The sequence below is a fragment of the Pygoscelis adeliae genome, unplaced genomic scaffold (genome assembly GCF_000699105.1).
Source record: "Pygoscelis adeliae isolate BGI_AS28 unplaced genomic scaffold, ASM69910v1 Scaffold377, whole genome shotgun sequence".
Classification (NCBI taxonomy): domain Eukaryota; kingdom Metazoa; phylum Chordata; class Aves; order Sphenisciformes; family Spheniscidae; genus Pygoscelis; species Pygoscelis adeliae.
The window spans coordinates 1155589-1168679 of NW_008825210.1; the positions used below are offsets into that span (position 1 = coordinate 1155589).

At 46.8% G+C, this 13091-nt stretch overlaps 1 protein-coding gene across 1 annotated transcript in view; it reads right to left on the reverse strand.

Moving 5' to 3' along the window:
• The window catches only part of GPR27 (G protein-coupled receptor 27), a 17021-nt gene that overhangs the window by 2732 nt on the left and 1198 nt on the right, over positions 1 to 13091 (reverse strand). The gene's annotated exons all lie outside the window — the stretch shown is intronic.

Consider the following 13091-nt stretch of genomic DNA (forward strand, 5'->3'; position numbering starts at 1 on the left):
GGAGGCATCCGGGGTGAGCGCGGGCATCCCTGCGGCGTGCTGCGGGGTGGGGTGGGGTGGGGTGTCCGGCCACTGCTGCCGTCCCGCTGCGGTGTGGCCTCGGAAAGCCCCCGCGTCCCCTTTTGGAGGCGGAGGGGTGAAGCCGTTTACAGCTTATGGAGCCGATGTATGTGTGTGCATCACCCAGGTGTGTATATGCCCACATACACACGTATTGATACCTACCGCATATATGTATTGATCCAATATATCCGTACGTTAGTGATATACCTGTGTCTCATTCACCAATGTGCTTTTGCTAGGTTTAGCCATACTAAATAGCCGTTTAACTCTCTGCATGCAGGGGAGGCACGGCCAGGAGCGCCTGTTGCAACGGAGCGTCTTGGTGCCCGGTGCCTTGCTGGGCAGGCAGGTTTGCAGGGGAAGGAGGTTTGCAGCATGCTTATGTGGCGAACGTTTCGGTGTGAACGTCAAGGAAAAGCTGCCTCTGCAAATCAGGAGCCTGACATTTGGGGTCTGACTGGGGTTCCTAAGAAGACAGAAGGGGAGGGGAGATGGCAAATGTCCACATTGATGCTTTCTGCGTTTCTGCGTTGTGGAGGGGCTTACCAGCTCCCGGGCGCAGTTACACGGGGCCCGTGGAGGGCTGGGCAAGTTTTTGTGAGCTGGGTAAAACACCTCTGGCCTGACTGGCACAGAGCTTCTGCTGATGCACCCGTACTGTTGGTGCAGGTTTATAATGGGCAGTTTAATTAACGTAGGCCAGTGAGACGCAGACCCTTGTCCTCTCTCTCCCACTTTGCCATCCTTGTGTATGTAGGGCAAGGCCTCTCTGTGTGCCTTGTAAGGCACGCACCACCACGCGGCCCTGGGCTCGCTGGAGATGCTAATGCAATTATCATACTATTACTGAGTTTCCTTCATGGCCTCTTGTGAAGGACGCGTCTGAAATCCTTTTTGAGCATTCTATTAAAAGCCATCAGTAAATTCAGCGTTATTCCAGAAACGATAGCAATTAAATCATCTGCATCAGCCCCAAAAGCGGATGTCGGTGGAGCAGCTTGTGAGCGGATCTTTCTGGCTGGTTTCAGAAAGTCTCACTGCATCTGGCAGGGGCCAGGCACCGACCTCGATCGTGCCACCGGCCATCCAGAGCAGCTCTGCTGAACTCCTGGCATTTAAACAGTGGTAGAACCAAAACCAGACTTTGGCCCAAAGATGTGTTGAGGGCAATCTGTATCACACGCAGGACTTTATTTGCCTGTGGGTCTGGTTTGTGTCTGTTATTTATTGCTAGTGTTAGGAAAGCAAAGAACTCGAGAGGGAAAAAAAAAAAGTGGCAGATAATTGAGGCTGCTTTTTGCTTCCTACCAGTACATCTGAGCTGTTTTCAGTTGTTAGGTTTCTCATTTGCACCGAAGTTCTACTGTGACAGAGAATTGCCCACGGGTTGTTCAGTGCTTTGTGCAATTTTCAAGGCGTTTCTCACATTCGTGCAGTGACTTGAGCGCCGGGTGCGCGGTGTCCTCTCGGCAGCCCTGGCACCGGCGTCGGGAGCGGTTTGTTTCTGGAGGAGCCGGGGACACCACGTACCTAGCTTGCCCCCAGTGCAACACACGGCCACGTTAACAGACTCTCCCACGGCAGGGTGCCAGCAGCCAAAGCACTTCGCCAAGCACGAGTACGGGGATCCGTTGTCCTTGGGGGCACGTGGGTTTTCAGAGGAGCAGAGGAGACCTAATGGCCCGTGTTAGCTCTGTGATCTCTGCCATCAAGTGAGCAAAAGGGAATAACACACCTGCTTCCCTCCTCCGTGCCTGCGGGTAGGGTTTCTCCTCTCCCTGAATGATCGCCAGCACAGCTGAGCTGGCTCAGGAGCTGCTGTAATTCACTACTTTCTTGCCAGGCCAGCAGCAAATTGCTAGCTCATCTTTCTCCCACCTGTAGCGAGGAGAGAGCAGGCAGGGAACAGTGCTTCATCCATCTTCCCAGGCCTGCTTCCCCGATGGGGCCGCTATATAGTGCTATAGGCGGTGTCAGCCAGGAATTTGAGGCCAGCTTCTTCGCAGGGCTGGCTGAGAGGTGCAATGCTAAAGGACCAGCCAAAAGGAATGGGGAGAACGAGAGGCAGGTAGGGGGTTACCAGTCTTCATACAAGCGGGCTCCTCGCCTCCCAAAGGGGCTGACAGGGATAACTCTGCCTGTTAGTTACACCCCAGCCCTTGTTCTTATCTCCCTGCCAGGGGAAGAGCCCTCCCTGACCCAGCCGGGTGGCCCGTGCAGGCAGGGTATGCCTGCACCTCGGGGTGCTTCACCTCCTCTTTGCATCAGACCCATCAGGTTCAACCAAGTTCCTCACCTAGTCTCAGTTTGGATGTTAGGACAGTGCCACATTTACAGTATTTGACTGAAAAATGAGAAATAGGGTATTTAGTAACCTCTCTGCTGTTGCAGAGCTGCCTGGGGAGCTCTTCCAGCTCACAGGGACTGGAGTGCCCGGGGAGGTGTCCACTGTTAAGAGTCAAAAGGAGCTGCGGGGAGTGCCCCGGCATCCCCACAGCGAAGCCTTCGCCCTTGGTGCTGCTCGGCTCTGCGGCGTGCTGCCAGGCATCCAGCCCCCAGCCGAGCGGGAGCATCTTTGTGCACGGGTGTATCCCTGGACACGACATGGCACTGAAACACCAGGCTCCTGCCTCCAGCGCCCAGGCAGGGGCTGAAAACACTGGCTATATATTGTTTTGGGCATAGCCGGACAAAAGCCAGATCCATTGTAGCAGTCGTGGACAACAGGTAATTTCAGAGATTTTAATGAGTGTGTTAAGCTACTTCCCTTTCTCACTTCAGTCACTTTCACAAAACGAGTTTAATGAAGAGCTATTCTGTGCTTGCAAAATGGTGCTGCACAAGCTAGATGGATTCCTCTGACCTTTCGATGTGCTTTACTTGAATTGGCTGCCTCTTCATGTTCTCCGCTCGCTGCCTCGAACGGGAAAGACAGCTGAAATACTGACTCTTACAGAAAATACTGTGGCATATTGCTTTCTTTCCACCAGTCACCGGTATTCTTCCCGAAGCCTTAGCTATTTATTATTGGTGGTGTTATTTGTGTTCTTGTGTCTGGGAGCTCTGCCTAATGTTTCTGGAAGGAGAAGTGTCCTGTATGCGTGGTACTACTGTAGTAGAAATCAGTGTTATCTCTGGTGTGACGTAAGGCAAAAAGTAGGAAATGTCTGGACACGCCTGAAGGACAAACCCAGAGCCCCTCCATGGCCGAGATGCCACCGGGAAGAAGGACAGGTGAGAGCAGTCAGCCAAAACAATTTTGCCATCACACGTAATTCAGGCAAGGAGAAGTTTTCAGGCTTAGTAATCAAGGAGATGCAAAGGTCAGTCTGGAGCGGAAAGGGATAACGGAGGCTTGAGTCGGATGCTGGCACAAGAAAGATTTGGATCCTCCTTCCCAGCTTCCTGTAATTCCCAGACAGCTCTCCAGATGACATTCATTATTTGTGTTATCTTCGCACCTAACGGAGTGAGTCAGGGACCAGGGTGCTATGTAACCAAAACAAAAAGCTGTCCCTTTCCAAGGGAACTTAAAATCCAACTGTGAGATGGGAGAGCGAGCTGATATGAACCCTAGAGAAGGGGAAGGATGAGTGAACAGCGAGGCTGCAGCCTGGGGAATGGCATCGGCATAACCGTGGCCATCACTCATCCCTGCAAAGGGAGGAGGGAGTGCGAAGAGATAATGAGGTAGGTTTGTGGGTGTTTACGAGGATCATGAATATACTTTGTGACAACAACAGAACAGAAGATGACACATTAAGGTAATGTTTGGGCACCGGCTAACGTGAAAACAGTGTGAGAAGTTTTAAGTCTGCAAAATTTACAGTACTACCCAAATGAACTGCTTTGCACAGGAGTCATGCTTGCCCTCTGTAACTGGGGCACAGCCATGGTACATGTCAGTGAAATAAAGACAGATTTAAAGCAATGCTGGAAAACCCCCACCCTACCTCTCGCTTGCAGAGGGTCCAGATGTCAGGTTGGGGACGAGGCGCTGGGGACTGCCATCAGGCTGGGAAGAGCACGGGCAAGCAGAGGCCGGATCTGTGCTCAGCAAAACACTAACGAGGCATTTTGGATGTGTTTTTGTTCACGGAAGTGTTAGCACGGCCGTGCAAAATGTACAGATGACACCGAAGCAGGTGAGAGTATGAATGTCACTGTTGAATCCGGATTTCCTGGATGGCAGAAGAGGATCTGCGGGCGAACAGTCACATAGCTGCAGCTATCTGGCAGAGAGGTATCTGACGGCTAGCTATCACATTTTTCAAGGGCTTATTCCCAACTGTTTAATACTTCATATGCTCTCTTGGGGAGGGAGGAGAGAAGAACGGAGGAGTATATTTGGCACAGCAGGGAAGTGGACTCGGGTCTTTTCCATCCCTTAGTGCTGTGCTGTTGCAGAGGGAGAGAAAACCTCCTTCCACAGCAGTACTAATCCTCCTCCACAGCGAGCTGAACGTTTTGAACTTGAACAACTCCTCTCATTTTTCCCCCATGTGATTGTGAGTCAGGCTGAGCTTCTCTATTCTTCTCCATAATTGAGTAGGAGATTATTTTGACTGGAAATAACCAGACACAGGTATCATGGCTATGAATGCCTCCATGCATGCCACTTGCTAAAAGTTCTGTAGCCTTCTGCAAAGGGAGCTGGTCTTCAAAGACTTTGCTCAATGGAGAGAGAAGAAAAGCAGAGGGGAAGAATAGCACCTTCCCGCTCACTTCTATCACTGGCTCTGCTAAACTTAACCCGCTGAATTGTTGGTGACATGCTGTTCTTCAGAAGCAGCTCCTTTGTGGAAGAGCTCCCCTGTGACACGGGGAATAGCCGCAGTGAGACAGGAAATATCCCTGGCATGATGGCTTTCTACAGGAGCTTGTAGCTGCGATTCCAGTCCCATGGACATGCCTAGAAAGTTACAAAAAGCCATTCCTGTAAAATCTCCAGGGGAACCTCCCCAGGCGCAGATTTTCCTGTTCCTTCTCTTCCTCTCTCCGTGGTTCTCTCTCACGGCACACAGACCATCTGCTTGGGTTGCACTTCCCACCCCTCTGGAGGCAGTGAGTGGCCGGAGGAGCCCAGGGCAAGGGAGAAGCGGATGCGATGTGAGGCCATGTCAGGGCACGTGGCTTCCTCTGCTGCCGTGGCAGGTGATGCTGTGAGACGCCATGCGCTGCCGGTTTCGGCTCTCGGTGGGTACCAGGTGCAGCCCATCCTCAGGGCTGAGTTTTAGCTACACGCTCCCCTACTAGCAAAGCTGGATCCTAAGGAGCATTTGACAAGATCAGGCTTTCTCCAGTTTATACATAAGTGGGATTGCTTCAGCCTACTGCACCAGCCTGCTGCAGACTAGCCAACCCCAGAAATTTTATCTGTGCTGTAGCAACCTCAAGCCACTGCTGTTCTGCTTGTGCATCTAATGTCTCAGCTGCTTACTGAGGAGCTAATGAGCTTTTGGAGATACATGGGTGCTATAAACTCCTTAGGCTGGAGATAAGCAGCTTATTGCCTTTAGGACAACTGCCAGCCCTTGGCTCTGCCACTGTGGTGCTTCTCAGGCCCCAAGTTCTTCATTAGCAGGAAGGGTTATAACGTCTTGCAATAAATAAGTGTATTCCTAATTACATGCATACACGTGTGTGCTGCAGCCATCTCCACGGGCTGAGGTAAAACCTGGCAGCAGGACAACCAGGCAACAACGGGCTTTACACACTGTGTTGTCACGTATCCCTGCATGACTGACTTCAACCCTCGCAAACTGCCTTCCCTGTACAGGGGCTGCGCCATCTCGTCAGTACAGGATGAAACCACCACCCTCGTCAGGGTGAAATGGCCTTCGGCACCCAACGGCAAATTCACCGTGGACAGCGTGGGCAGCTTCAGAACAAAAGGTGGCCGTTTTGATTATGAAACAACTTATTTCCATTGCTATCCTTTCTCTGCCTTCGGATAGACCTATGATGAATGCCTAGAAAATTCACTGGGTTAAAAAAAAAAAAAAAAAAAAAAAAGAGGTAATGCACAACTGAAAGTTCATTTTCAAAGTCACTGTGAAGGCAGGTTTTTACTTCCTTAGTATGAATTCAGCCCTTGCTGTTCTCCACTCGCTGTCTACAGTGTCTGCCATCAAAAGCAATCCTGCTGCAAACGGTCAACAGGCTGCAGTTGCAACTCTTACTAAATGCTAAAGAGAGCCTCCAAATAAATCTGCTTGGCTAGTCAAAGCATCTTCATCTTTATTGTGTATTTTACTTTTCCCCCCCCTTTTACATACTACCCAGGTATAAATTAGCCCAACAGCACTCTTTCAAGGTATAACTGGGAACATAATTTGGTATGCGACTCTCAAATTTTTGTTTAGTTGCTCTCCTTGGAGCAGTTTTGGAATTAATCTAACCATCAGGGAGAGCTTTCTGAGGTGCTGGAAGCACCTTCTGATACTGTCTTTTAACTTGGCGTAAATAAAATCTGAAAGCGGATTTCTTTGCTGCTCTATTGTCCTTACATGGTACCTTTCCTCGTGGTTTGTACCTGTGCACCGCTTAGACTGAAGTCGGAACTACTCTCTCATTTTGGCACTCTCCCCTCCTTGCCTATGGCTCCTTCCCCCCTTCACAGCTAGTTGAAATGAAAGGAAGAGCAATGCAAAAACCTGCACAGTGACTAAAACTGTGAGATGTAACAATATCAGAGAGTCCGTGAACACTAGCTGAATGCTAAATTCTTCGTTAAAGGGGTGTTGCCTGTTCAGATGAAGCCCTTGCCAGGGCGTTGGAGCGGGACGATAATCCAGCAGCGTGTTCCCGTGACCGAGAGCAGCGGTTCGGAAGTCAGCTCAACGCTCTCCACCACCCCTGCTGAAGCAGTAGAAACAGCTCAGCATTATGTCTGGAATTCAAATCAAGCCATCACCGGCTTCATGTTCAAGGGCTGAAAGTCACTAACCCTTCTGTATTTAAATTACTTCTTCGACAAAGGCGTTCTCTCATCATTTAATTTTGAACTATAGAAATAGCATGTAAAAAGGTTTTGCAGTTTAGAAGTGTTCGTGGGTCTCAACCAACTTTGTGGGCTAAGTAAAGCATGAGAAACATTTTTTACCATACTATCCTACCAACTGAGCTTTTAAGGCAGGCTGATAAAAAGGAATCTATTATTTTAATAGTGCTTTCTCTCTGGTAAAAGGTCTTGCTAACTTACTGAAGCAGAGCTTGAAATAACTGATAAAAACTGTCAGAAATGCTCTGATGTAGTTTGGAGCTGAGTGAAAATTGTGACCAAAATCTGAGCCTACCCAAACCCTGAGTGAAATACCAAAATGCCGCAGGATTCCTCAGATCATCATGCAAGCTGTTAAGGGTAACAAACAGCTCATTTGTCTGGGGTTGGGTTGGTTTTTTCTTGGTTGTTCCTTTTGTGCGAAGGGTTTTTCTTGGGGAGGATTGAGTAGTTTCATTTTTTATTTATTTGGCCTTTTGCTCTTGTATTTTATCTAATAAAGTTCACCTCCTGGAGCTGTGTTAAACCTGAAGTCTTCATACCGGAGAGGAGCTGGGTATGGGCTTTTGGGAAGATGCAACAGGATTTCACGTTTTTTGTGATCTTGAAAAAAATTGTTGTGGTTAAATAACAACAAAGCTTAGAAAAAATAAAAATACCTTGGTTATGTGCATAGTACAAAAGCCTTGTAGAAAGCCTCTGTATAGCATTTGAATGCCAATTGAATTACTTTTACAATAAGGATGTGATGATTGGGAGGACTGTGGAGAGCTGTATGAACTTCATCCATGCAATGTGTGAGTCCAGCCTGGGAAACAAACCTCATCTGCCAAGTTCCGCAGGGCCATTTGCAGCTTTTCTTCTCGAAGGAGTGACCCGGCTCTGCTACCAATGAATCAAGTAGCAAGTTTGACGTTGATTTCAAAGGGAGCTAAACCGAGCTCCGTGAAAAGGGAACGCTAGCGTGCGATGCTCCTTTTCTTTTTTCCCTATTAATGTGACTAATTAAATGTTTGTATTTTTTAACCACTAACTGGTTTTTGATGGTCGTTTAGAGACTCTGAGAAAGTCAATAATTTTGATGAAATAAGACTGTAGGCTCCAGAACAAAGTCCACATGGAATCCGTGATGTTGCTAGGATACAGCTATTAGTATTTTCAGTGGCTGGGGTATTTTTTTGGTGTGGTTTTCTTTTAATAGAGTCAGCCTCACCTCTCTTACAAACAGTAGAAGAATACGTGACTGCCTGATCCCATTCTCAATTTACAGTAACGAAGCCAAACATGACCCATTAGTTTCAGCCACTTTTATTTGTGAAGAAGAAACACAAAGAGTAGTTTTGACCTGAGCTATAGGGAGCACATTTGATCTGAATCTTGATTTTTTTGAATGATGTGCAGGACTTCGTCCCTGTGGGTGTTACATTGCTGAAGTCAGTCTCCCTCTAGTGGTTTATTTCCAGAGGGGCCCTTGGCTTTACTGCCTTGGATGGGTACAGAATTTGCTGGAGTGTGATGCAAAAAGTTGCATGACCCCTATGAGCTGAGCCATAGAGCAGCACTGAGCTCAGAATTTGCAAGAGGTGAGCGTAAAACCTATAAAAATATTATTTTCTGTGTTTTTTTCTATTTTAGAATTTATTTTTTACAATATCAGTAGCTGATGAGGCTTTCCATCCCAGGCTTACTCTGCGGTACAGGCTAACATGGTTTGCTCCGTGTGTAGGATGTGACTCTTGCACATTGTTTGCTTCAGCTGTATACTGGGATGCCTTTAAAAAAAGATCAGTATTTAAGCTCATGTTCCACATCAAAGCCAATGCCAGATGAGGTGCCAATAACATGCTTTTTGATTTAATATAACACAGAATAGCATTGTGGATGATGCTATTTTGGGACGCCCATGTTTGGGGAAGTGATATCTAAGTGAAACACTCTGCAGATATTTTACTGGGAAATAAGGAAAAGCAAGCTGTTTGGAGTTTGTTTCCAACATATGACTTAGATTTGAGGTCTGCCAGGTTTCTTGCGTTTACGCCCTGACCTCGCCCTTGCTGGGCATCTCTTTCTTTAGCACCTAAGATAGCTCCAGTGCCCTACAAGCGTGGGGAATGGGAAGGGGGAGGGATGAAAGCAGAAGCCTAGTATCCAAAGCTAAGGAAGAAATTCAAGTCTCCTAATACCCGATGCAGGATGCTGAGTCAAGCCAGTTCAGCCCCCCGAAGATGGCGAGGTAAAGAAAAAAGGTCTAATCTAAAGCATATTTAAGTCAATACATGCCTTTTCTTAACTGTAAAGGGCTTTGGATGAGGCTCAGCCTTCCTTCACAAGCAATGGTAACCAAAGAGAGCTGTGATTCTGCAATGCATTAAAGATGCTGAAAGACTGATGTCTTTCCAGCTAGCGCACTAACCTGAGGTAGGTAGAGGACTGGTACTGCCTTCTTCATCTTCACATCTGGCAGAAGTCCGTCCTGTGATTGGCTTTTTCATATACCAGAGGAACTATTTGGCCTTGGTTTTTCCTTTATAAACTGTAAAGAGAGAAAGCGTGGAGAAATTTAGGATTACCTGCCCCAGAAGTGAGCAAGCTCCCATTCAGTTTTCAGAGGCCCCTGGACCCGGAGGTTATGAGATGCCATCACCTTCCTGCGAAGCATTTTACAGTGTGCTCAGTTACGTAACCACTTTAAGAGTAAGTTTTTACTTTTGTTTGACTTTTACTTAATGCTCAGCTTCTATTGGGCAGCCAGGAATCTTGATCCCTTGGGAGACTGTTTAAAACACTTTCCTCTGGATGCTGCTCTGTAAAAGCTGCAGAGCGAAAAAAAGTGATTTTGGAGACAATTTTGTCTTTCATTTTTGTTTTCACTTTTCAGGCTGAAGTTTCCACACAGTGTCCTGGCCAAAGGCGATTTGATTTTGGTTTATAATCTGAGCAAGGGCTATTCCATTGATTTTGCTTCTATAAAAAAATGTGCATTTACTCCTAGCTTGTGGAATAAAATTCTTGCACTTTTTAACAACTCCACAGCTAAAAAAGCAGACGTACAAATTCAGCATGCACATCGTCCTCTCTGAGATTTGTTCTAGCATCACTCACAGACAGTAAGTTAATAGGAGTCCTATGTTTACAAGGAGGTCACGGACACTCATGGGATCCCCATGAACACATGAACTGGCTTTGCTTTTATGTAATTGTATAGATTTTTTTTTAGACTTGCACAATGCAGATGTAGGAACGTTTTTAGTAAGGAAGGAAAGGATCTAGTGGAACTGCACTTCTTTTTGGACCAGTGTATGGTTATGTCAATTGTACAAGCTACGGAAATGTTCCTCTGCTTGTTTGGCTTTGGTAGGTTCACGCATTTGAAGGAAGACTTCAATGAACAGGCGCTTGCAGGAACCAGCTGTGTGAGGAGCCCCTCCCGTGGAGCGGTGCTCAGTACTGTGCGTGAAACTTTCCGTCCCAGGCAGGACTGGACGCAAGCCTGCCAGAAAAACAGGGGCAGCGAGCCAGTTTCTTTTAACAAAACAAAGTTATGCAATATCAGTTAGTTCTGACATGTTCCCAATATGCAGCAAATGAAGAACTCACTAAATACAGTATATCTCTGGCCATATCATTTGAATATAACTTGTTTCCATGACAACCTCCGCTTAACAGCTTGGCTGATATGAAATCATTCCTAGATGAGGGAGCTTTTGCCAAAAGCATTGGGATTCAACACTTTAATACAATGTTTTAGGTTTAAAAAAAAAACAACATTTATTTAAGCCTCTGGAAGCAAATATCAAATAAAATCCCTTCATCCTCACCTCTGCTTCGGCTCTCGGTTGATCAGTTTATCTTCCCGGGAACCTCTCAGAAGCAGCTCTTGTGTTACTTAATATGCTTCTGAAGTCCCAGGCAGTGTTTCAAGAGCAAGTGATCGTGACACCAGTGTTTGGTAGAGAAATTACATTTCATGGCTGTTGTCTCAGCCTGCGAGGCAGCAGGGCAGCAGCGGCAGCAGCTGGGCACAGCAGCCAAGGCTTGTGCTGGAGCCATCCCTTAAGTCCGTGAAGGTTTATGCTCCAACTAGCTCTGCCTCGGAGTGAAAAAGAGGAGCTTCGGCTGGAAGCCCAAGATTTCCTGCGGTTCATTTTGTATCAGGAGCACTGAACAAACAAAACCCGGTTATCTATTAGATGTTACCTAAGGTGTCGTACCTATCGCCTCGGAAATAGCTGTGGAACACTTGCAGTGTGGAAATAAATATGACTGCTCATAGGGTGCTTGTTCCCTTCCTCCCTTCCAGGTGCTACATTGCATTAGAATATAGATAAAATAAGTCTAATGCTTTCCTAATATCTCTCATGTACACAGGCACTGCAGTTGCCACAGTGATGGTACACAACTGTCAGCAGGAGAAAGGATGGTCCTGAAGGTTTTAAGAAGCAGTCTGCCCCTTCGAACCACCACTGTTGCTTTATATCACGAGGATTCCTTGCACGAGGATTCCTTGCACTAGCTGGGAAGCAGGGGCTGCGGGAAAAGCTACCGGAACAGGCAAATAACATTTCAATCACATGTAACATACCCATTGCTGTCAAGATTTTGGGATCAGCAAGGATTATGAGTAGGGATTTAAATCTCAAGTAAAACCATGGAAGGAGTTATGAAGTGTTCATTGTTTCTTCCAGCTGTAAGGTGCCTACTTCATCTCTAATTAGCCCCAACGTGGAGTGACTTGGGCCTTTGCTGTGGCAAAGAGGTTCGGGTACTTGAAAACGGGTACAGAAAAGCAGTGCTAGGAGCACACAGAATGGGGCAGAACAGTATTTCCCACTCCAGGGTATTTTTTTTCCTCCCAGTTGTTACCTGGGGAATTTTCAGCTGTTACCCATCTGAAATCAGCTGAGCTAATCTACTGGCTGACCCCTGCTCTCGGCCACACAGTTCTGCTTTATAAGACCTTAGCAGAAAATGATCTGTTCACCTGGAGAATCCTGCAAGCAAAAGGAGGGTATGGCTGAGAGAAGGTATAAAGAACGGAGTCAGGAGCCCCTTCCATGGTGGTGAGCTTTAAGCAACTCATCTCACCTTTGCACCATCTTGTAGCACAGGACTGCACCATAACACAGTTTGTTTATGGTAAAACTGCTTGAGAAGGTACAAGAGCACAGGAGAAGGCATCACGAGGCTTTCTTTAAAAAGGAACCTTCCAGATATATGGCAAATAAAATAAAATTTTAATTAAAGCCATATAAATATCTCTCTGAAAAATGCTAATAATTTCCCGGGATTTTTAGTCTTTGAACTGATTTTATTCAAGGTGTGCTGGCAGCGCGAGGTGGCTAAGCAGAATCAGGAGGCTGTTCTCCCCATCGCTCTTCCTTGTGAGATCCACGTCAGGAGACTCATTTTTGCCTGTGTCACGACTTCTTAGAAATCTCTGTAGGCAAAGGATGTGCTAATTCGATGCATCCTGCGATTGTCCTTCCTCCACAGCTAGACTAATGTACTGTTAGTTGAGATTCCCACAATGTACCTTGTGCCACTGCGAAGCCTGGTATTTACTGATGTAAACAAGAAATAAACGGAGGCTTTAACATGTCTCATTTGGAATAATGATACAGGCTCTGCCGCCTGGTACTTGTGCTGTGTCTCGGAGGTGTGGGGGCTGTACTTCTATATTGTTCCTTGCAGCTCAGATTGTTTATAACAGAATAATTTGTTTTCAACCTGAGCTGCAATGTTTGAAATGATGAGCAGTTCTCTAATAATGGAATCCGGAGGTTTTCACTGAAGCGTGTGGTTCCTGTCAGAGGCAGGTGCTGGATTCAAAGTTAGTTTTTGTAATGTACTCTAGTGGGTTTGGCCTTATTTCCAGAGTGGTGCTGCTGCATATCCGAAAATTAATACTTCACTGGCAACCTCAGCAGAGGACACCAAAAATGTATTAGGCGTGGAGGCTGTCAACGGCAGTCACAGAGGCAAGATGTGGCCCTTTAGACTCGTAAGAAATTAGCACTCTCCTCCT